This window comes from Myxocyprinus asiaticus, chromosome 32, assembly GCF_019703515.2.
Source record: "Myxocyprinus asiaticus isolate MX2 ecotype Aquarium Trade chromosome 32, UBuf_Myxa_2, whole genome shotgun sequence".
Classification (NCBI taxonomy): Eukaryota; Metazoa; Chordata; class Actinopteri; order Cypriniformes; family Catostomidae; genus Myxocyprinus; species Myxocyprinus asiaticus.
In genome coordinates, this window is record NC_059375.1 from 27,651,861 (window position 1) to 27,677,521 (window position 25,661).

At 38.2% G+C, this 25,661-nt stretch overlaps 1 pseudogene; it reads left to right on the top strand.

The window, feature by feature from the left end:
* Positions 1-1,793: 1,793 nt before the first annotated feature.
* The window catches only part of LOC127423074 (spermatogenesis-associated protein 20-like), an 82,769-nt pseudogene continuing 58,901 nt past the window's right edge, over positions 1,794-25,661 (top strand).

Below are 25,661 nucleotides of genomic sequence, written 5' to 3' on the forward strand. Positions count from 1 at the left end.
GATCTTATTTCAGATGCAAACCGTTTACACAACTAGGTCTTTGTACTTCTCCGCAGAATTTGAAAACAAAGGATGATGATCCAGGGAAATGTAATACAAATCACTTGGTACATGCTTATTTATCACAGATACAGTGCATCCGGAAAGTATTCACAGTGCTTAACTTTTTCCACATTTTGTTATGTTACAGCCTTATTCCAAAATGGATTAAATTCATTCTTTTCCTCAAAATTCTACAAACAATACCCCATAATAACAGCGTGAAAGAAGTTTGTTTGAAATCTTTGCAAATTTATTAAAAAAATTAAAATAAATCACATGTACATAAGTATTCACAGCCTTTGCCATGACACTCAAAATTGAGCTCAGGTGCACCCTGTTTCCACTGATCATCCTTGAGATGTTTCTACAACTTGATTGGAGTCCACCTGTGGTAAATTCAGTTGATTGGACATGATTTGGAAAGGCACACACCTGTCTATATAAGGTCCCACAGTTAACAGTGCATGTCAGAGCACAAACCAAGCTATGAAGTCCAAGGAATTGTCTGTAGACCTCTAAGACAGGATTGTATTGAGACACAGATATGGGGAAGGGTACAGAAAAATGTCTGCAGCACTGAAGGTCCCAATGAGCATAGTGGCCTCCATCATCTGTAAAGGGAAGAAGTTTGGAACTACCAGGACTCTTCCTAGAGCTGGTTGCCCAGCCAAACTGAGCGATCGGGGGAGAAGTCAGGGAGGTGACCAAGAACCCGATGGTCACTCTGAAAGAGCTCCAGCGTTTCTTTGTGGAGAGAGGAGAACCTTCCAGAAGAACAACCATCTCTGCAGTACTCCACCAATGAGGCCTGTATGGTAGAGTGGCCAGACGGAAGCCACTCCTCAAAAGGCGCATGACAGCCCGCCTGAAGGACTCTCAGACCATGAGAAACAATTATCTGGTCTGATGAAACAAAGATTGAACTCTTTGGCCTGAATGGGAAGCATCATGTCTGGAGGAAACCAGGCACCGCTCATCACCTGGCCAGTACCATCCCTACAGTGAAGCATGGTGGTGGCAGCATCATGCTGTGGGGATGTTTTTCAGCGGCAGGAACTGGGAAACTAGTCAGGATCGAGGGAAAGATGAATGCAGCAATGTACAGAGACATCCTTGATGAAAACCTGCTCCAGAGCGCTCTGGACCTCAGACTGAGGCGACGGTTCATCTTCCAACAGGTCAACGACCCTAAACACACAGCCAAGATAACAAAGGAGTGGCTCTGGGACAACTCTGTGAATGTCCTTGAGTGGCCCAGCCAGAGCCCAGACTTGAACCCGATTGAACATCTCTGGAGAGATCTAAAAATGGCTGTGTACCGACGCTCCCCATCCAACCTGATGGAGCTTGAGAGATCCTGCAAAGAAGAATGGGAGAAACTGCCCAAAATAGGTGTGCCAAGCTTGTAGCATCATACTCAAAATGACTTGAGGCTGTAATTGGTGCCAAAGGTGCTTCAACAAAGTATTGGGCAAAGGCTGTGAATACTTCTGTACATGTGAGATAGAGAGAGAGAGATGAGAGGGAGAGAAATTTTTTTTTTATTTATTTATTTTTTTTTTCAAACAAACTTCTTTCATGTTGTCATTATGGGGTATTGTTTGTAGAATTTTGAGGATAATGAATTTAATCCATTTTGGAATAAGGCTATAACATAACACAATGTGGAAAAAGTGAAGCGCTGTGAATACTTTCCAGATGCACTGTACATTCACTGATCACCCATCTGTATTTGATGTGGATCTTCTGGAGCGGTCTGCTTTAGCATGGTATCAGGGAGTGATGGACCAAGCAGATTAAAGACTCCAAAACACACTAATCACCTGAGTAAGGAGTCTTCTTACCTACTGCGGGTGGCATGCACACAAACCTGTGGACTGGTGAGGAGATTTTCAGGCTTGCTGTGAAGCACATGCGCACTTCAGATTGCTTGAAATTGTGAACAGATCTGTAGTATATTTTGCAAGTAATTGTTTTTCTTAAAGGGTTAGTTCACCAAAAAATGTAAATTTCTTTACTCACCCTCATGCCATCCCAGATCTGTATGACTTTCTTTCTTCTACAGAACACAAAGATTTTTAGAAGAACATCTTTGCTCTTTTGGTCCTTGCAATGCAAGTGAATGGTGACCAGACATTTGAAGCTCCAAAAATCACAAAGTCCAGATAAAAGTAATCAATATGACTCCAGTGGTTAAGTCCATGTCTTTAGAAGCAATATATGTGTGGGTGAGAAACAATCAATATTTAAGATCAAAATTATTATTTTATCAGAAATCTCCACTTTCACTTTCAAGATGTGAAAGTGAAGATTTATAGTAAAAAGGACTTAAATATTGATCTGTTATCTGATCTGTCTCACCCACACTTATCATATCACTACTGAAAATATGGATTAAACCACTGGAGTCTTATGGATTGCTTTTAAGTGGGCTTTTTTTTTTTTTTTTTTTTAATTCAAAGATCTGGTCACCATTCACTTGCATTGTATGGACCAACAGATCTGAGATGTTCTTCTAAAAATCTTTTTTTGTGTTCTGCAAAAGAAAGTCATACACATTTGGGATGGTGTGGTGGAAATTCACCTGTAAAATGAGTCGGGCCACTCCAGTGGTAAAGTTTAAGCAAAAATCTTTATTCACGATCCCGGGTAGCCTCCCCTACTACCAAGTGTACCTCAGAGAGGTACAAAGGTTAGTTCCAAAATACAGAATACTTATCCAACACAGTCATGCATATTCATATTTCAAAAGACAAAGAATCAACTAAATGATTGGCTAAATATAACCTTGCCAGAGATGGCCATGCAAAGAAACTTCAGTCAACTTGGCTACAAAAAGAGAAACTATTTATCCAAGCATTTGAACATGTTTGGTTCATTTACAGAAAGCAATTTACAGTTAATAAGAAATAATAGAAAAGAAACTAAGCATAATGAGTATTAATAAAAATTTAATTTTCCACAATGGCATAAGGGTGAATAAACAATGAGATAATTTTCATTTTTGGGTGAACTAGCCCTTTATTAAAACCCCCTTTTTTTTTTTTTTTTTTTTTTTTTTTTTTTTTTAAAAACTGGTATCCATGGGGGCATGAAGCCTTTGATAAGGCAAAGAGTGAGGACAAACCCATTTTTCTATCAGGTAACATAGCCTAATGGTAAACATCTCTGATGGTTGGTCAATGTATTAGTGTTGTTTGGCGCACAGGCCTGGCACACATATTACAGTGTTTTTACTTGTTTTAGTGGGTTATTCCACCTGTCACTAGTGTCACGTGATGGAGAGGGAATCGTTTGAAGATAAGGTGATCGGGAAGATCTTGATGAGGATTTTTGTCTGCATAACAGGGCTGTGGATGATGTTGTCAATATGGGACGGCATTATATCCTGCAACAGCTTGACAAACCTGGGACTTCTGCAAAGATCCTATTTGTGGACTTCAGTTCAGCCTTCAATACCATCATGCCTGATCTTCTCTCAGCCAAACTGACCCAGCTCTCCATACCCACCCCAATCTGTCAACGGATCACCAGCTTTCTGACAGATATGCAGTAGTTAGTGAGACTTGGGAAACTCGCATCCGGGACCCTCACTATTAGCACTGGTGCTCCTCAGGAATGCGTTCTTTATCCACTGCTCTTCTCCCTGTACACGAATGACTGAACTGCAAAAGACCCCACTGTCTAGCTCCTGAAGTTTGCAGATGACGCCACGGTCATACAGACGGGAGGTTGATCAGCTGGCTGGCGGTCACAACAGCTTTGAGATGAACAAGCTCAAAACAGTGGAGATGATGGTGGACTTCAGGAGAACACTTGGCAATAAAGCTCATTCTGGTAAAAGTGGACAGAGAGGAGAGGCCTGATATTGACAAAGTTTACATTACATTTGTGCAGGCTTGTAGAATTTATTGTTGACGATACTGTAAATTATAAAGGGTCATGCATAATGAAAACAATTCATTGAATTAATTGCTTTCTTCCAAGGCAACTTAAGGTGGTGGTGGTTGGCCAGTGAGTGTGCGGCTCATGCCAGATCTCTGGCCATTTATAGGTGGCACTTACTTTCCACCCAGAGACAGTGGAAGTAGACCTGGACTGAAAACTGTGCTTTTACGAATTATAGAACAATTAAGAACAGCGCAACAGCTGTTTGAGCTGAGATTGAATTTTAAACAGTATCATATTTTGAACTTTATTAGATACACCTTGCCCTCCACTACATTGATATTTGACAAATGCAACATCTGACTTATTTTTCTGTCTTTTTATTCCCCTAAGATCCTTCAGTGTAAAAAGAGAAAGTTCTCTTGTACTTTGCTGCAATAAGGATAAAACCACTTGTTTTAAATTATGTCAAGGCAGCTATAACTGTTTTCATATTGTCTATATTTAGTTCAGCATTAGCAAAGCAGGTTTTTTTTTTTTTTTTTTTTACATTTTATTGTTTATAGTTTGGTTTTTAGCAATGTATCTTGATGTTTTAAATTTTTTTTGCAATATATGTAGGAAATCATGACCACTCACATTAAAGACTCCAGTCATATCGGTAACCTTATAAAAGCTGTTTTATTCTACATGGAGAGGGTCCACACATGAGGGCTGCCATGTTAGAATCACATGACCAGCTGAATACTTCTCGCTTAATTTCAGTAACCATCCTGTTATTGACACTTTCACTCATTGATTAAAGTAATCATGGCTGACTGTGAATAGTAATTTCTACAATGGCATCTGAAATTAGAAACTTTTGATTTTAAATGATGCTGCATCCAAGCCGCTAGGTGCCGGTGTAAGTCCAAGATGACACAAAGACAAAAGTTGAGTGCACCTTTAACTGATCAAATATTTACATTGGATTGAATGCCAGCAGATCTTTTAGATAAAAACATATGCCAAATGCATACATGTGTATATATTGTGTGTTTAAGTGGCAGAGTAACAGAAACTCTGGAGTCCAGTGGAGAGAGGGTACAGGAAGCCCTGGAGAAACTCCTCCATCCGGTCCAGATGTTGCCAACAGATGTTTCCAACTGCTGGCTCTCTCTTATGAGGAGGAACATGGAGGCTTTCTAAAGGCACCAAAGTTCCCTTCACCAGGTAAACAAATACTGAAATTAAATCAAAGGATTTATCAATGCAACTTGTACAGAATTTACTGTTTGTTATACATTTTTAAATATGACAGAGGCTCAGAGATATTAAATCTACGTAAGGAAAACTGTCAACACAATATCCTGTTGACCACCTGTTTGTGAGTGAATTACCAGTCAAATACTGGTCTGCATGAAGAATGGCTCTGCGTTTTCTTTGCTACAGTGAGCCTAATCTTCCTGATGTCATTTTGGGCAGTAAATCGTGCCACCTCTGAGGGAGCAGAAGTGCTGCAGATGGTCCTTCACACTCTCGGAATGATGGCACTAGGGGGCATTCATGACCATGTGGCACAGGTGACATGCAGGCACTAACAGAAACTGCGTATTCAGAACCTGTCTTATTTATGATTCTCAATCCTTTTCTTTCAGGGTTTTCATACATACTCAACAGACACTGTGACGATATGGAAAAATCCATAACAGCCCTTTGACATTGCCACAACCAAATGGGAAGACAGGAACAATTAAATGGAAATGGAGGGAAAGGGATATAAGGTGGAGAAGGAGAGAGAAGCACAGGGTTGCCTAAGAGTGGGACACACGCTGCCTGAACGGCAGATGCTGCCTCGTTCGCTGGATTCACTGTGTGCTCTTACCGGTGAAAAAGCTGCGTGTATTCCGCATTCTTTTTTTTTTTTTTTTTTTTTTTTGTCTGTGTAAATTTATTGACATTTAGACACTTTCTTGTTTTGCTGTTGCTGTTTGTAGAAGGGTCCACAGCAGAATACAAGGACACAGGGGAAACTGGCTTCTCCTGGCGCAGGTACGATTTTTAATTTGGCAGCTTCAGCGCTTACAGCTTCACAAAACTCATTAGCTTCACAGGTACATTGTTTCACAAACTCATTAGCTTCACTGATACGAACACTCAAACTCAGCTTCTCAGACACCATGGACTTCCTTGTGCCAGGCTCTATCACTCTCTGCTCACTGGAATTAGAGACGGATGTTAGACACAATCTAGCTCAGGTGCATGTGCCCTTACCGCTTCCTCTCCGGACGGACGCTTGACCATGCCCCCGCTGCCACACTTGTGTGTGTTTCTTGTGTTTTTTTTTTTGGTTTTGTTTTTTAAGCTATTTGGGGCATTTTTCTGTCTGGCGCCGATCATTTTCATTCAGTTATTTATTGAATTATTTATTTACATTTATTCTGGGGGCCGCCACCGTTACAGAGTGGCATGCAAACAGGGACTTGAATATTTAAACCTTGAACTTTTTAATTTCTTGTCTGACCTGAGCTGAACTTTTGACGTGTTTTTGTGAATGTTGTTGAATAGCTGAAACCACAAGATTGTGAAATTGTGACAATTTCTGTGTTTTTGACTTGATAAAACCAAAAAAGATTTGTTTTGTGTGGAGAAAGTGTTAATAATATTGTGGAATTGTGTTTTTGAAATTGTGAATCCTTAATTACTTAACCTGTAAAAGGAGACTAATCTTGAAACTTTAAACTTGGTGATTGTTGGCACCTAAACTGTGTTGAGAAATTGTGCAACTGTGATTTTCTGTGTGGGAATTTGGTGTTTTGGGAACCTGGACTTTGTAAAAACAACACAATCTTGTCAACTTGTACGTTTGTGAATTTGTTTAATGTTGTAATCAAAATGTTGTGATTTGAGGTGTGTTAACTGTCTGGTAACAATCATTTATATAATTGCTGAAGTGTGACCTTACTTGAATACCTGGTGGGACAGACACATGTGGAATTTGAACTATTTGTGGTTGAAATAAAAATAGCTTTTGTAAGATATTGTATTTTGTTTGTATTCCACGATTGTTCACACACTGCAATTCATACATTTACTGACATTTTACTCTACATTTTTACACACTACATTGGCCTGTACAAGCATAACATTGAAACATGGCCACTCACATTCACCTCCATCTTCAGGGGCACAGCACGACTTGCCTGGCATAATACTAACTCCTGGAAGGAAAGTCAACAACTTACTCTACAGGTCCAAGGGAATTGGGATACATTGTTGGATTTCATGCAAAAACAAGAGAAAGCAGTTGATGAACTCACCCAAGGTCTGAAAACAACTTCACATCACGAAAGCCTGATTGCCAGCCTTGCTGCCAAAGTGGAGAACACTTTTTGTTGCTCTCTATGTTCCTGTAGGACTCCTACGGATTGCTGCAGGGGCAAAATTTGCTGATTGTGCATTACTCAGTGGAGCTCACCGCAGCTCACTTTGGCATAAGCATAGACTTGGCTGTCCAAGCTTTTGACCGATGCCTGGGCCAAACTGGTTGAGGTGCGGAGAGCTCGCTCACCTTGACACCAAAATGCTTACCAGAGTGAGTGAGTGAGTGAACTGTTTATTTTTGAAACAATATTTTCGCATCTGAATTGTTTTTTTTTTTTTTTTTTTTTTCTGTGTAAATGTATTGACATTTAGACACTAGCTGGTTTTGCTGTTTTTTTTTTTATTTTATTTTTTATTTTTTCTTTTTTTCTTTTTGGGTCACAGAACAGCATTCTTTATTTTGTACTTTTTTTTTTTTTTTTTTTTGTGGGCTATTTGGGGGAATTTTTTTTTTCTCGACAGGCCTAGTCCTGTCTGGCGCCCAATTATTTTCATTCAGTTAGAATTTAATTGAATTATTTAAATTTATTCTGGGGACCGCCAACATTACAACACTTCATGGCATGCTCCTCATTTTGAGAAGATGTTGTATGATCAAGGACAGCTTTCTGTGGCTTACATCACTGCCTACCAGGTGGGAATGTGTATGTGGGCTTACAGTATGTGTGTTTGTGCATATTATGGTATTATAATAATATATGTTAATGCTGTTTGGGTTTAATAAACGTCAAGCCACAGATAGAGATATGTGTGTGTGTGTGTGTGTGTGTGTGTGTGTGTATATATACATATATATATATATATATATATAATACAGTGTGTATGTATATATATATATATATATTCTAGTATTCTATATTTCTATATCTTAAGCCTCATTTATTATTGTCACAGTGTGCTTTCATAAATCATGATACTTTAAGAATTGTCTAATGGAGCAACTGACGTATTCTAATCGGTGGGGTGTTATTATGGCTGCTGATGTCTGCAGGTGTCTGGAGAATGCCTTTTTGCAGATGTGGCTCCTGATGTGTTGCTTTACGTCTCCAGAGACCTAAGCGACAAGGTGAGCCATTTTTTTCCCTTATTAGAAACACTTTTGGCATCAGTCATGCTGAATCAGCACCAACCCACAAAAGCACTGAAAAAATCGCCCAGGTCGGAACCCTTTTTGAGGTCAACCCATTTCCGTGCACCAGCACATGGTGGCAGCCATCTTGTAATGATGAACAACACGCACAATTAAAACCCCTTCAAATTGGGAATTTCATATTTGTGAATATTTATGGAGTGATTAGGTACCCAGGGTTCCCGCGGATCCTTAAAATGTCTTGAATTCAGTTTTCCAAAATTTAAGGTCATAAAATTATTTAATATCTTAAATGATACAACAAAAGTCTTAATTATAATTTAAAGAGGTCTTAAATTTTCGGGGTGGAAAGACAGGAATCATGATATGACCTAATGTGATTATCAAACTTCAAAAGAATACGATTTAATAAAATAAATGCCTGCGGTGCGTCCACTTTGCGTTCACTGTTGTATTTTCTCCAAGCACGTGGGGGCTTGTGAGTGTTTCCAGCTGTTGCAGAAAAGTTTGCAGTCATTAAGCCATATCGGAAATTTATGACCCTCAATTACTAATGATCAGCTGTTGATGATGAAGATTTAGTGTTGATGAAATATGACAATGTTTACTTTTAATTGTTTATATTGTAATACATTGTAGATTATTGTAGGAGAGCAAATTTTGTTTCCCTTATCTGTTTGAATGAGCAGCTGGAAGCAGTGAAGCGCTTACATTTCAAAATAACAGTGTCTGGTGTATTTCAGCCTTTAAAGTTAAAAGTTCTGCGCTATGAATAAAATATGTTTTCCCCTGGTTAGGGGTATTTTGGTTGCACCATCTGCATCTGGAATTTAATTCAGTTTGGACACTTGTAGCATCTGTCTGGCCCTCCCCATCACAGGGAGGAAAGACTAAGAACATTTAATATAGGCTACCAATTTTAAAAACTATTGGCAGATTAATTGCCTTTCAACACATTGTCGTTTCAGCAAAATCCAATATCTGCTGACCTCTAATTTGTATTTATTTATGTAATGGTACATAAACCAATTTTAATGTGACATATGTGGAAAACATGTCTTGAATATTTTAAACTTGCATATATCCTACCCTGTTTTGCTGATAAGCAATGTTAAGGCCATGTTGAATGTGTGCCCCTGCCTGTTTAAGTAAGAGTCTGTGATACATTATTTATTTTGAGATTGTGTGGGTTTGTTTTGGTATGGGGATACAGTATTCATTTTATTTGTTCAGGTCTTGAAAAGGGTCTTAAAAAGACTTACATTTGATTTAATAAACTCCACAGCAACCCTGGTACCAACAATGTGCAAACATTTTTTTTTCTTTGTCTGATAGTTACATTAGAGGTCATAGTCCTGTACATTGCTGTAAAATTTCCACTCAATCCAGAGGAAAATATCCCTTGTTTAAGCAGAGTTCCAACAGTAATGGAAAACCTAGAAATATCAGGGAATTTTAAAATTGTGATTTCCAGGCCTGGAAAAGCATCCAGATATCTACTGTGTGCTGAAATGTGTGCATACGGTAACTTATTTGTAATGTTGACTGGGGTACTGGTGGCCAAGAAGTAATGATTCCCACAAGAAACCACAATGTACCATTGCAAACAGCCTACAACTGGCAAAAAAATACATAAAACATTTGATTTTGTGCAGTGTGCTGCCCTCTGCGTCTAGTGGGTTCTATTGCACTGAGGATGCAGATTTCCTTCCCCATGACAGAGCACACTGAGAAGAGAGAGGGAGCGTTTTGTGTGTGGACAGCAGGAGAGATCAGAGAGCTGCTTCCTGACATTGTGCAAGGCGCCACAGGAGGCGCAACACAGGCAGATATATTCATGCATCATTATGGTGTGAAAGAGCAAGGCAACGTGGACCCTGCACAGGTTTGGAAAGTTAATATTAAAGCATTTAATGTACACATTGCAACACCTCATTTGCGAACAAAGCAGATTGTATGATGTATGTTCATTTTTTAAAGCAGGCTTCTCGATTTGTTTGGCTGATCATTGATTTTTGTTGCTCTTTATGTTCCTGTAGGACTCCCACAGAGAGCTGCAGGGGCAAAATTTGCTGATTGTTCATTACTCATTGGAGCTCACCGCTGCTCACTTTGGCATCAGCATAGACTGGCTGTCCGAGCTGTTGACCGATGCCTGGGCCAAACTGGCTGAGGTGCGGAGCGCTCGCCCACCTCCTCACCATGACACCAAAATGCTGGCCTCCTTGAATGGTAAGATTTTTGTGTCCTCATTGGAGGAAAGTTATCTGTCAGCCAGTAGTATACTGCTGGAGATCCGAGAGCACTGAACTCTAATTAGAGTTAATTGTTTCTCATAGTGTGTTTTGTAATGGAAACAGCCATCCATTAATCAATGAATGGCTGAGGCATGAAGAAAATTTTCAATGCATGCAGCCCCTGAGGCTATACCACTGTCATATGCTTGCACTTTACGAGTTTATTGATTACATTTAGGGAACAAGGTTCAGTGTTCGACAACCTTTTTTTGGACTGGGTTTTCTTTAATAGCAGCAACACTATAATACAAAATAAAGTTCTTTCATCAGCTGTTTAGAAGTTGTGCCAGGCCTTGTAAAGCCCATAGAGGGGACATCTGGGTTGTGGTCTTTGCCCTCGCTGTCTTTAATGAAAAGATATCAAAGCCTTCACAGGGTGCCAAGGCCCTTTAGAGCTCGTGCTGACAAAAGCTCTCACAGAAAAGTGACTAATGAGCTGATATCTTAATTAAAGAAAGCCTGAGACATTGTTTAATGAAACTGTTCCTTCCAGAGCTAAGCTCCATTACATTCTTAATTCATATCAACTGGAAAGTTCTACGTGCAGAGTAACCTTTCGCATTAATCAAAGCTGATAGGTCAGCTCATGCAGCTGTGAGACATGTCTGGGATATGGGCGCACAGAGCTCTAACAAGACAATTGTTTGTGATTTCCAGCTTTCTGAACACACTGTATTTTAGATCCTATAGTCTCACTCTGTCTCATTTCAAAGCTTCTCTGTCTTGGGTGGCACCTATTGCACCTTTTCAAATTGTTTTTAGGTCTAGTTAAAAGAATAGTTCACCCATAAATGAAAATTCTCATCATTTACTCACCCTCATGCCATCCCAGATGTGTATGAATTCTTTCTTCTGCAGAATACAAACGAAGATTTTTGGAAGAATATCTCCACTCTGTAGGTCCATACAATGAAAGTGAATACACATCTGGGATGGCATGAGGGTGAGTAAATGATGAGAGATTTTTCATTTTTGGGTGAACTATCCCTTTAAGGGGTATTTCAAGTATCTAAGGGACACACAGACAGAACTCTTCCCAAAAGTTTTTAATATGCACAACTTTGGTTCTTAAAGGAATAGTTCATCTGAAATTAATATTTATCCCTCAAGTCATTCTAAACCTATTTAACTTCCTTTCTTCTGTGGATAAAATGATAACATATTTTAAAGATTCTTTATCTAGGACTTTTTCAAACAATGACAGTTCATAATTGACCCCGTCTGTTAAGCTACAAAAATAAAAACAAAAAACAAAACAAAAAGCACAGTGAAAGTAGCCTATACAACCATTTGGTTTTCAAATTTACAGCTGGAGGGGAAGAGTATTGGTGAGTAATTACTTAAATTTTGTTCTGTTTATCACTCAAAGCTAGCATATGGCTTCAGAAGACATGCAAATTAGCACACAAGTTGAATGGACTACATTTATTGTTTTTTTTAAATTTTGTATTTCTGGACCTTAACGGACATCAACAGCGTATGGATTTTGGATGACAAGAAGGTGAGAAATAATGACAGAACTTTCATTTTTGAGTGACATTTTCCTTCATTTGCTCTTATTTTGCATAACTACTTTTCCTTAAACAACCACAGAGAGAAATTTTTACTTTGGGCCAAGGACGTCACTAGAGATTCATGGATAGGGGGGCAAAGCTTCTTTTAGGGGGGTCTGGGAATAAGTATATTTTTGTAAAGCCCCCAAAACGTATTTTCATCATAGATTTTACACCCATTGTTACTCTAAAAATACATCGAAATAAGGTTACCAAAAAGTATACCTGTTTCATAGTTTGTGTTAGACACTGATCTAATATGACTTACTTAAATTCTATCCAAATAAAGAAATTAAAGTCCACTCTGTCCGCATCCATCCAACACCAACAAAAGGCACAAAAATGGCTGTACTATGTAGCCAAAATACTTTTTGGATTTTATACTGAGAGAGAGAGAGAGAGAGAGAGAGGTCATGCAAGACATGCAGGTCATATTATACCATTAGAAAAAAAATCTTTATTTAAGTTTCACCCTTTTGTTAATTGTTGCTCAAAATTAACCCAATAATTCAGACACATGGGACATCTTAAACAGTATCATCCACAATGGAGCAAAACTAATTTCAACTAATGAGCTAAATAAAATAAAAAACGGAAAAATAATTAGGGATAATATCTGATAAAAAAGTAAGATCCCAAACAAATATTACAACCTTACAGAACTGCTCCTCCTGCTTCTCTCTTTTAATGCTTATTTTGTGGGTGGACGCTTTAAAGTGTACCTCCTATTTTTAAAGGTGGCAAAGTGGTCAATAACACTATTTTGTGGCTTAGTGGCCCAAGCACTTCACCCTCAATGGACATGGCTGCAAGGCTTGCAAACCTTTTCTGACCCATTGTCTTATGCAACCAGGAGTGCAGCTGGCGCAGTGCACTAAAGGACCTTTCACAGGAGCAGCTGCTCACAGGAATTGTGAGGGCAACCTGAATGAAGGAAACATATCATTATCCAGGAGGTTATGCACAGTAAGCATATCTTTGGGAGGACATCCAGCCTCTCTTTTCTGGGCAAGAAAGTTTCTGGCCACCAACTTCTCTTCTGTTTTAACATCAGTACCGTAGTGCTTGGCAAACTCAGTTAAGCATGATGTATCTAGGAAGTCTTTTGAGTTGGGGCTGCATGCCTGCGTGTCTCTGAGCAGACCTGCATCTACAGTCGAGAATCGCTGGTCAAGCTCACAAACCATCCTAGGTGAGCAACAACTCTGTTTTCATTGTTTGGGAACATGACAATTCTGTACCTAAAATTCTGTCTCCACCACAAAATCTCCCATTTTCCTTTGTTTGCGCTTTCTTCATCATATATGCTCCCTCAGCCCTGTCAGCCTCCAGCTTCTTTCCCTCATTCTTGTTTGCTGTGTTTTGACATGTATTGTTATTAAACTCATATTTACAGTAACTCAAGGCTTAATAGGTGATTAATCAGTTTAAGTTTTAATTTGTTTGAACTGGCAAAATCTTAATTACATAATACAATGACATTGTGATCAACACTGTCACCTTTTCTACACATGACCTACTGATAATTGTTTTGCAATGGCCTACTGAATGAAAGCAATTGAGTATGAAAAGATATGTGCATGATGTTACGTTATCTGGCTAAAGCCCCCCTAAAATAGGCCTAGCGACGTCCCTGTTTTGGGCTTCAGCATGACAACTTATTTTCCAATTTCTTTTAGTTAGGTTTTCCAAAACTTAGTCTGTAATCTGTGTCTGCTCCCATTTGTTTTGTTGGTCAGGGCTTATGTTGTCTGGGTTTGCACAAGTTGGAGCTGTACTAGGGGACAAAGCTCTGCTGGAAAGAGCTGAGCAGGCTGCTTGTTTTCTTCAAAAACACTTATGTGACGAAGAGGGCCAGAAGATTCTCCATTCCTGTTATCGTGGAAATAACACTGAGGTGGAGCAAGTGTAAGGAATGTTTCTGGTTCGCCCAAAATAAACATACATACAGTGGGGTCCAGAAGTCTACAAGTGCTATTGAAAATGATACTTTAATTTTATATATTTTATTAAATTCAAATGATCCTATCAGCATAATAATTTTTTCACTGACATTCAGAATTTCATAGTATTTTGTATGGTGCCCTTTTGCTTTAATGACAGAATGCACTCGAGCTGGCGTGGATTCCACAAGTTTGTGCAAAACCTGATGATCCGTGTTATCCCAGTATGTTCAAAAGGGCATCTTGTGTGCTTCAGTGGAAGCAAGGAAATCTGACCTTTTGTACAAAAGAGTTAACATGATCAATCACAGATTTGCTTATTTAATTTGTGACCTAGAAATAGTGCATAATCTTGAATATATATTTTTTTTATTGTACTTGGCAACATTTCTATGTCTTAATTTTTTAAAATCCTACAACTGTCTATTTCCAGGTTTGAATTAGATTTTGAATCCCAGATTAATGAGGTCTCGGAATTTTAGACCCCTCTGTATATCCTGTAGTAGCGCAGAGATTGATATACAGTACCTTCAAAGGATGATACTGCATCGTAAAATTTTATATTTGTTAGCTCACATCTAATACATCATCATTATAAAAGGAAAGGCCCATTTAAAATGAGAAAAAAATTAATGCTTTTATTTGTTAGGTTTGTCATTAGAGAATATGGAAAGGGACTGTAGCAGTACCTGTTCTTACATATTACGATCCGAGCATAATTGCCTTTGCGGTAGGCCAAGAAAACTAGCACACATTCAGTCTTGCTTTTAGCTCTTAATTGCTTTGGTACATATACTGCCAGTGAAGGTATGGCCCAGAATCAGTACAAAACAAAGCTTTTCACCTATAAAAATCCCACACACTCATTTGTACCTCTTAACACTCTGTGTCAGCACATCAGTCATCCCACAATGCCAACTGTGCTGCTCACACGGGTAGGCCACGCTGATAATTGTGTTAATCCACAAAGCATTTACCACTTATCTTAATGGGCTTTGTTCAAGCCTTCATTTTTTGTCTCACGCAGCTTGAAGATCATCCAATTGCTTTGGAATCAGTTTTTTCTTGGTACCTGATATCCTCTTCAAGAGGCACTTCACCCTTGCTTTATTTCTCATATTCCACATCCATATTTTTCAATAATTCAACTGGCTGGGGTCAATTATTCTGCTTATACCACAGTTACCACACCTCAAGACATCTTTACCTGCATCTGTCTCAGCTCTCGTCAGCTGTAACATCACTTCAAATCACAAAGCTGTTAGTTTAACTTCACTTCTTAGCAGCAGGGTGGTCACATCACCATTCTTGTATGGAGCTTTTCAGTTGCTAAACTTTTTTCTTAAGTCACGTGTTGACATTAATGCCCTAGGTATACTTCTATTTTGACAAAAACGCTCCGCAGCTGCGTACAGTCGAACGCGAGCCTGTCAAAGTATGCTCCATATAACTGTGCGTGCATACACAGGTGATTGATGCATGCACGCTACGACTGCTATGAGACACTGGACTTCCTCTTCAGGAGATTAGACCCATAAAGATGTCTTCATATTCCTTCAGACTCGAGTTATACAAATGCAGGTAGGCTCCAGACCTCACACAAGTGCTCTTGACTTGCACATCCACTGTTGTTGTTTTTACCTTCATCTCCTGATGTTTAGCAGCGATTACATCTAATTCTAGTGTTTCTTCGTGATAGCAATGGCTCAAATGTGAGTGTTGACACTTTGTGGACCCACGCGTGTTTAGAAAAATTGGGCTGTGTGCGTTCAGTGCTCGAGCACTCTGCTGATGAAGAGATTTGTGTCACGCGTCCTGTCTGACCGAAGTATCCAACCTTTCCTGAACATGGAAGTGTTCCACGATTCGACTGTTTTCAATTTCTGGTCTCCAGTGTTTTCACTTGCATCAGCATATATTCTTAGTGGGTAATGTACATTTGAAGGTATTACTTTTGTAAAAATTGTCCAAAATAAATTGGCCGTAGAGTGCCAATACTTCACAGGGTCGAGATGACCATTTTTTGTATAGACAGTGCCTTACTTTAGTGTGTGGATATCATGAAGCGATGATCCGAGGTTAGTTACGTTGATATAATTAATTATTCTAGGTTGTTATGACAGGCGCAACAATGGCGCAAGTTGAGCCTGAAATTCCTTTTTGCTGCAAATAACACTTAAATGGTTGTTGTTCTCCTCTGGATCACTTGTTTTGGCAGTTTTTACTTGGTGTCTTGAAACCAGAAATAGACAATAGAATCATCATGGTGCCACCCAGTGGTTGGTCAGGAAAACTGTGGATATTTTGGGCTTTACATTAAAGCTCTGCGTGTTGCCTGCGAGTGTCTATGTGTGTGCGTGTATGTATGTTTGTGCGTGTGTGTGTTGGTGGGTGAGAGTAAAAGAGAGAGAGTGGGAGTGCGAGAGTGCCCCACGAGAGTTCCACACATATTAAAATAAATTTAGGATATTATAGTCATTTGTCATTCTCATCTGATGTACTTAGTCAATGTCTGTTTTATTTGGTTATTTTGCTGTGGTAGCCTGTACTGCTCTTTTGAAATAACTTAATTTGGTGAAGTGAGATAGAATCGTTATGCGGTCAAGACCTGGAACTACTTCATAGCCATGCTCGTGCATTTACTGAAAAATAATTGCACACCTTAGAACATCTGTCAACCAATCAGAATAAAGCAATAAACAGCCCCATTGTATAAATGGAATTAAGGGTATTTTATTGTAATCGAAGAAACATGCTGTGTGAGGGCCAGGTAAAAATGCAGTGGCAGGTGAATTATTCATGAACTGTAACTATCTGGTGACTGTGCCGCTATCCCAAGGAATGTAGCAAATGGTCCAAATCTTGTTCAGCTATATAAAAATCATACTGCATTGTAAGTATTGATGTGTAGATATATCAGTTTGGAACGGGAGGCCTGCTGGTTGCTGAGATAGATAGAGGTTAGCTCTTTTTTCACAGCTTTAGTCTCTTGACAGGTTTGTATGAAAGTTATGATGTGGCTTTGCTGCACTTTGAAGACACCGTATCACCTGGGGAGAATAGAAAGACTGAAAAAGAAGGAAATAGAAAAAAATCAAGGGAGAGCAGTTCATTAAAAATGACTGGCAGGCTGATTTGTTTTGTTGGCTCACTGATATTCCCAGGAATTCAGGAGCAGACCTCCTCTCATAGTTCAATATCTGAAACATAGGAATCATATTTTCTCTGTACTCAGAAGCCCTGCTATGGGTTTAGAGTCCCTGAGAAGAAACCAACCTCATGGTTCAAATAAGGGGTCAAGGTTTGGCTGGTTAGGATGGTCCAGATAGTCCTGGTAGATGCCGTAACTACACCTTCCAGGCATATTTCTCCATTGATGGCCATTCAAAAGTATTGTTTTTTGTTTTGTTTTTTGTAAGCAACCTACACTGGTGGCCAAATGTTTGGAATAATGTACAGATTTTTCTCTTATGGAAAGAAATAGGTACTTTTATTCACCAAAGTGGCATTCAACTGATCACAATGTATAGTCAGGACATTAATAACGTGAAAAATTACTATTACAATTTGAATTTTTTTTCAGAACTTATTAAACTACTTCAAAGAGTTCTCATCAAAAAATCCTCCATGTGCAGCAATGACAGCTTTGCAGATCCTTGGCATTCTAGCTGTCAGTTTGTCCAGGAACTCAGGTGACATTTCACCTCACGCTTCCTGTAGCGCTTGCCATAGATGCGGCTGTCTTGTTGGTCACTTCTCACGCACCTTACAGTCTAGCTGATCCCACAAAAGCTCAATGGGGTTAAGATCCATAACACTCTTTTCCAATTATCTGTTGTCCAATGTCTGTGTTTCTTTGCCCACTCTAAACTATTTTTTTTGCTTCTGTTTCAAAAGTGGCTTTATCTTTGCAATTCTTCCCATAATGCCTGCACCCCTGAGTCTTCTCTTTACTGTTGTACATGAAACTGGTGTTGAGCGGGTAGAATTCAATGAAGCTGTCAGCTGAGGACATGTGAGGTGTCTATTTCTCAAACTAGAGACTCTGATGTACTTATGCTCTTGTTTAGTTGTACATCTGGCCTTCCACATCTCTTTCTGTCCTTATTAGAGCAAGTTGTCCTTTGTCTTTTTAGACTGTAGTGTACACCTTTGTATGAAATCTTCAGTCTTTTGGCAATTTAAAGCATTGTATAGCCTTCATTCCTCAAAACAATGATTGACTGATGGATTTCTAGAGAAAACTCTTTCTTTTTTTTTTGTTGCCATTTTTGACCTAATATTGACCTTAAGACATGCCAGTACATTGCATACTGTGGCAACTCAAAAACAAACACAAAGACAATGTTAAGCTTAATATAATGAACCAAATAGCTTTCAGCTGTGTTTGACATAATGGCAAGTGATTTTCTAGTACCAATTTAGCATGATTACTCAAGGATAAGGTGTTGGAGTGATGGCTGCTGGAAATGGGGCCTATATAGATTTGATCAAAAATAACTTTTTTCAAATAGTGATGGTGCTGTTTTTTTACATCAGTAATGTCCTGACTATACTTTGTGATCAGTTGAATGACACTTTGGTGAATTAAAGTACCAATTTCCTTCCAAAACAGCTAAATCTGTACATTATTCCAAACTTTTGGCCACCTGTGTATATCTCACAAATATTTGATTATATTATAGTATATTTTTGAAGGGCTCTTAAAAACATGACATTGATATGAATAGCTAACAACAGATAGCTCTCCAGGTATTATATACCTCATTTTATTCAACAAAGGAGTTCAACAGTGAAGCACAAGTGTTTAGTACTTAGTCATCGAGCTTTTTGTTTTTATCCAAATTATCCTGGCACTTACTATACATGACAGTTGAAAAATGGACTAGATCTGACAGCTTGAGGCAATGACATGGAAGGGTCAGATGTTGAGGTTGCTGTCCTTACAGGCACCTTAGCAAAAAATTTTCATCCCTCGGAATGTCATTTGTTTGAACTAGGAGTGAACTAAGAACCATAGAGGTTACATTCCCAGCCTAAGTCTCCGTCCTACTGCCGACAGTGTGTTATCTTCAGAGCTGTCACTATCTGTTTCATCACACTCAGCTGGTCACACTGCCACCTCTTTTCAAGGGTCTGAGAACAAGGGCTGAAGGGACCCTTATGTGCTCTGATGAATCAAATTTATTTTAAACTTCAAAGACTTTTACAATCTCCTTGGGTTACACCACCCAAAAGGAACTTGTGACATGTGGCTTGCAAAATGCCTTTTGTATGCATGTCAAGCAACTGACACAGCTCAGCTTTTGCATCTTAAAGAGAGAGTTCTCCCAAAAATGAACATTTTGTCATCATTAACTCACCGTCAGGTTGTTCCAGACTAGAGAACTGGCATTTTCAAGTTATTTTGATGAGTATTCTAACCAACAAAAAAGGAGTAATCGATTACTTTTAATTAAAATGTAAGTTAAAAATAACACGTTTATACAGTATTTTGTTTTATTCACAAACGTTACCAAAACGGTTTCAAAATAAGATAACTACATGAGCTTGGCTTGCAACACAAACCTGGCTCTCTCTGTCCCACACTCTGTGTGTGTGTGTGTGTGCATGTTCAATGTCACTTGAGGCTGCCCGAGTCACTAGAAATTGACTCTAATTAATAACAAATTATCTGCAAAAATATTTCCGTGATATTTAGATTTTCCCAGTTATCGGCCAATAATATACTGGCCGCCAATATATTGTGCAACACTTGTAATAAAAAAATAAATAAAAAAAAATTGCACTCACCCAGAGCTTACATAGAAACCAATACTGACGGCATAAGGTTAATGCACATATATAAACTCTAAGTCTTTCACATTTTTATCAATTTACATGTTATAATTTGGAAAAAAAAGTGGTGAAAGTTGGCTTTTTATAAAATGCGCTCTGGCGGTGTTCAGAGATTTCTCGCACATACACTGGTCTGATAAGCTTCTGAGTTTCTTGTACCGCTTCACATTTTCTTTCAACCATAAAAGCAGATCCTCGTCTGTTGGTTTGCTTGACTCCAACAAGATCTGAATACCAATATAGAGAAGATTTCAATATGAATCAAAATATTAGAAGTATTGACACACTTGGTTTTGGTTTGAGAAAGTCAAACAGATTTGGAACAACATGAGGGTGAGTGAATTATGAAAGAATATTCATTTTGGGTGAATTATCCCTTTTACAATGGCGGACCACTAGCTGACTTGAAACCACAATTTTTTCGTAGGAATTGTTGCAGCTACTGAGTGTTTTTGCTGAAATCCTTCTCATTCTTCTGTCAGAGGTCTCTGACACTCATTGATATAGAATCGAAGAGGGGTGACAAACTTAATGACCTCTGACATTTCTCATCGATTCCCTGTCTTGTATTGCAATGGCCTATTTTGGCAGAAAATCAATGTGAAGCTTGCCAAAATAAGAACAAGAGTATCATCTGAACATAAACAATTGTAATAGACTAAATTAATTGCTGACTGTTCGGTCTCTGCTATCTTATTTTATAAGTGTAGGAAAGCATTTGCATTTGGGATATAAGACTTGGTGTTTACTGAAGAAAATAATAGGATCAAATCTGAGTAGGAAATGGTTCGTCAATTTTTCAGGGTGAGAAGAAGCTTATTGGCCACTCATGAGAGTCTGCCCAACCTGTAGAGTGGCCCAGTGGTCAGAGGCAAAAATGATGTGCCAGACAAGTGATGAAGTGGATTCCAATATGGCATTTATTTAAGGTGCAAATAAGTGTAAAAATATATACAGTGAAAATGTATCAAAGTAAAATGGTACAAAAACAAAATAAAAAATGCAACAATGTGCAAAAATGGCTAAACCAGAAAATGGCCCAAATTCACAACACTGCTTGTTCACACTCTAACCCCTTCAGTCAATCCAATTGAACTGAACATGAGCTTGACAGCTCCCCTTTTAAAGGTCTATCACCTCCCCTATAATGAACAAATTCTCACAAAGAGGGATGAAAACAAACAAAGCAATCAAAATATACACAATGCAGTGCACAGAATTTTCCATGAGCACTTAACCAGTCGCGTTGCACTTTAATCTGTTTTGAATGCCATTCTGATGCTAGTGAAACTTTGTAATATGGCACTTTTCGTACCATTGTCTCCTTAAGATGATTCACTTATGTTTTTGTAAGTCGCTTTGGATAAAAGCATCTGCCAAATTTATAAATGTAAATGTAGAATGACAAGACATTTGCTAACAGAAAGAGTACTTAAAATCAAAACAAAGACAAAATTCTGCAGTTATTAACTTTCCACCTCTGACAACATTAACAAATGGTAGAGTCATGTTTCTTAAAGTGATAATTCACCCCAAAATGAAAATTCTCTGATACTTTACTCACCCTCATGCCATCTGAGATGTGTATGACTTTCTTTCTTCTGCAAAAAACATTTGAAGATTTGTAGAAAAAGATCCAGGCTCAGCAGGTCCTTAGAATGTGAGAAGATGGTGATTAGAAATGTGTAGGTCCAAAAAGCATAAATAGTCAGCATAAGAGTAATCCATCCTATCTCCAGCAGTGACATTAATGTCTTATAAAGCGAATCGATCACTTTGTGTGCGAAAAAGAACGATATTTAAGCACTTTTTAACTATAAAAGATCGCTTCCAGTCAGGCGTTGATGAATGGCAGAATTTACCTGACTGCTCCCGTCAGGTAAGCGCGATGGCACATGAACTGATGTGTGACAGACACACAACCAATAAGTCGATGGAATGTGCCAATGCGCTTGCATCACAGGAGCACTCTGGTAAATTTGGCCATTCTTTTTCTACAAATCTTCAAAAGTGTTTTGCAGAAGAAAGTCATACACATCTCAGATGGCATGATGGTGAGTAAATTATCAGAGAATTAAAATTTTTTGGTGAATTATCCCTTTAAAAAACACCATGGGTGCTTCCTAAGTCCTTCCTTTTAAGAAACGAGGGAAGGATCCAATGAAAGGAAACAAGGACGGAGGATTGAAGCAAGATGTATTTGTAAAATGGAATTCCCTGCTCACTCAAGCGTCACTTAAAAGCACTGCATTACATTGGAGTGCTTTCCATTATGTTGTAGAAACTTGGTTAATTGATATTTTCATAATAAATCCTAATAATTCCAGATGCTTAAAATTATGGTTCATTTAAACGCAAAGGTGAAGCATGAATTAAAACAGTTGTGTCAGATGTGTAGGGGAAGGAGAATTTATGTGCGCGTCAGGTGCTTTGGCCAAAAAGTGTTCTGCATAGGATGCACCTGTGCTTCCTCGCTCAAGCGTCCTCGGTAAGCTTCCTCCATCCTCGGTCCTCGCGGTGCATTTAGAGAATTGAAACATCATTCATGGTGACGGACATTGATCGGTTTCTGGGTCATGGGTTCGAGGACAGAGGAGTGAGGAAGAAATGAGAGGCACCCCACAAAACGATCACATTAAGACATTTCGTGATTTGATCAAGATGTTAAGTGCTGGCATTAATCAGTATAAAGTATGTGATGTGTGCTAGTCTGTGACACCGCCAACTGAGCAATAATATCAACAAGTTGGGTGATATGTAAGGGTCAGCAAGGCCATAAACTCAGTGAGTTTAGTCACTGGGACTGTTGGTAATAACCTTAAAGTAATATTCCAGGTTAAATACATCTTAAATTCTGTCGATAGCATCTGTGGCATGTTGTGATTTTCACAGAAAATAATTTAGACTCATCACTCAGTTTGTTAAAAACGGACTTTTACAGTAATGCATCTACAATGGAAGCCTAGCAGTCAAGTGGGCAGTAAAAAACCTAATATGCAACTATCACGCTGTTTCAAAAGTATAACTGTAATGGCTAAACATCACACATGTTGTGTAGTTTATTTTTCTTTTCATGAGACTGGTGTAATAGAATCATTTTCCAACCTTGTCTGTGCAAAGACTCATGTCATGACCAGTTAAAAGACTAAAAAGTAGTTAGTTTTGCTTGGTTGTTGCACAGATATATCAGTTTGATATCTGCAGAATATAGGAGTTTCACATTTCACTAGAATGCTTGCCTGCTAGAATTCAGTTGTAAATTCAGTTTTCTTTTTTAAAAACTGAGGGACAAATAGATGAAAAAAAATAAAATTGTGGTAAATCAACTGCAAGCCACAAGTGCAGTCAATAGAACTTAAGGACTGTTTAACAGAATATTAATTTGCAGCTGATATGTGTAATTTTTTTTTTTTCAATGAAAATTCTCTAAAAGCCATTGTGGCATTTTCAAAACATTCCTCTGTTTGTTTGATACAGGAACATTGGCTCGACCAGTGGTGTGAGTTTTGGGTGGGACTATCTGTTTGTACAACCAACTGAAGACATGGAATCTGTTTGAAAACAGTGATTATTTGTAGCAATTCTGTTTGGTGCTGTTAGTAGTGCAGAAATGACACACTTCAGTTTTAATAGTACTATTTTGTAGGTCAACACAACATTAAACATACATTGGATTTGTATTGTTAGTACCACAGAAAAAAAAATAATGACCTTACACTAATGTTCTCTATAATGTTCTCTCTAGTGCATCCCCCATTGCAGGCTTCCTGGATGATTATGCCTTTGTGGTATGTGGGCTGTTGGACCTGTATGAGGCCATGCAGAGGGTCTGCTGGCTAAGGTAGGCCAAAGAACTACAACAGAGGCAAGATCAACTCTTCTAGGATTCCCAGGGCAGCGGTTACTTCTGCAGTGACCCATCAGATCCATCTCTGCTGCTGGCTCTCAAACAGGGTGAGTTGCACCGATACGACATAATTCGTAATACTGATCAGTGATCTGTACAAAGCATGGGGTCAAGGTTTGGCTGAAAACCTCTGCTAGTAGATGCTGTAACCACTGTACACCATTCTGGTGGTAAAAAGCATCTTTCTCCATTGACAGCTATTAAAAAGTAGCTGTGTATTCTCACAACTTAATTTTTTGCAAGCAGCATTTTAATCTCTCTCTCTCTATATATATATATCAGCCCTTTACATTGCGAGTAAATCACTTGCATATGTGACAACATTTTGTGCTATGTGACTAAAATACGCCTGCCAAATCTTCCGGTTCTTCAGGATCAATTTAGTGCTTGTTATACTTATTGTAAACTCAATGTAAATCGCACAAGTGCATATAAGCAAACATGTAACAAAATGTAGTAATGTAGTATGTGTAAGAAATGTGTAAATACATAAATATTTAAAGGCAAAATCATACTTTATGAAAAATGTAAACTTCAGACAACACTGTTAATAGTAAAGAAATTAACATGTAGGCTTGTGGCGCATCTATGCAAGGTTTTTTTTTTTTTTTGCATAGTAGTTTTGATGTAGTAGCACTTAAATTATTATTTTTATAATGTAATTATTAAATAATTGTTATATTTGTAATTCTATTTCATCTTTAGGTTCCAAAAATGTGTATGAATTTTTAAACACTGACAATAGCTTGAATCATTATTAAAAATAACATTTCATATAAATCATACATATAAATTGAATGTGAAATTTTTACTTTTTAAAAAATCTAAAATGTGATTTAAAATGATCAAAAGTGAAATATAAAATTTACAATCTCGCATACTATATAGCGTGAAGTCATATATAAGAAAACGATATACTAGTGTTGGGTTCTAGTTTACCTTAATCGTGTCTGAGTCTTTAAACAATCGAGTCCGAGTCCAAAAGGGGCCGAGTCAGACTCAAGACAGAGTCCATAACAAGCCGAGTCTGAGTTGAGTCCAAGTTCGAATGAATCTGTTCATGAATCTGAATTAAAATTGTAACTGTAACCTCAACATCAATATTTTAATGTTATTTAAACTAAGAAAAACTATTTGTCAATATAAATGTAACAAAAACATCTCTGTTGCATTTCATATATATGTATATACAGTTGTGCTCAAAAGTTTGCATACCCTGGCAGAAATTGTGAAATTTTGGCATTGATTTTGAAAATATGACTGATCATGCAAAAAATCTGTCTTTTATTTAAGGATAGTGATCATATGAAGCCATTTATTATCACATAGTTGTTTGGCTCTTTTTTTAAACCATAATGATAACAGAAATCACCCAAATGGCCCTGATCAAAAGTTTATATACCCTTGAATGTTTGACCTTGTTACAGACACACAAGGTGACACACACAGGTTTAAATGACAATTAAGTTAATTTCCCACACCTGTGGCTTTTTAAATTGCAAATAGTGTCTGTGTATAAATAGTCAATGAGTTTGTTAGCTCTCACGTGGATGCACTGAGCAGGCTAGATACTGAGCCATGGGGAACAGAAAAGAACTGTCAAAAGACCTGCGTAACAAGGTAATGGAACTTTATAAAGATGGAAAAGGATATAAAAAGATATCCAAAGCCTTGAAAATGCCAGTCAGTACTATTCAATCACTTATTAAGAAGTGGAAAATTCGGGGATCTCTTGATACT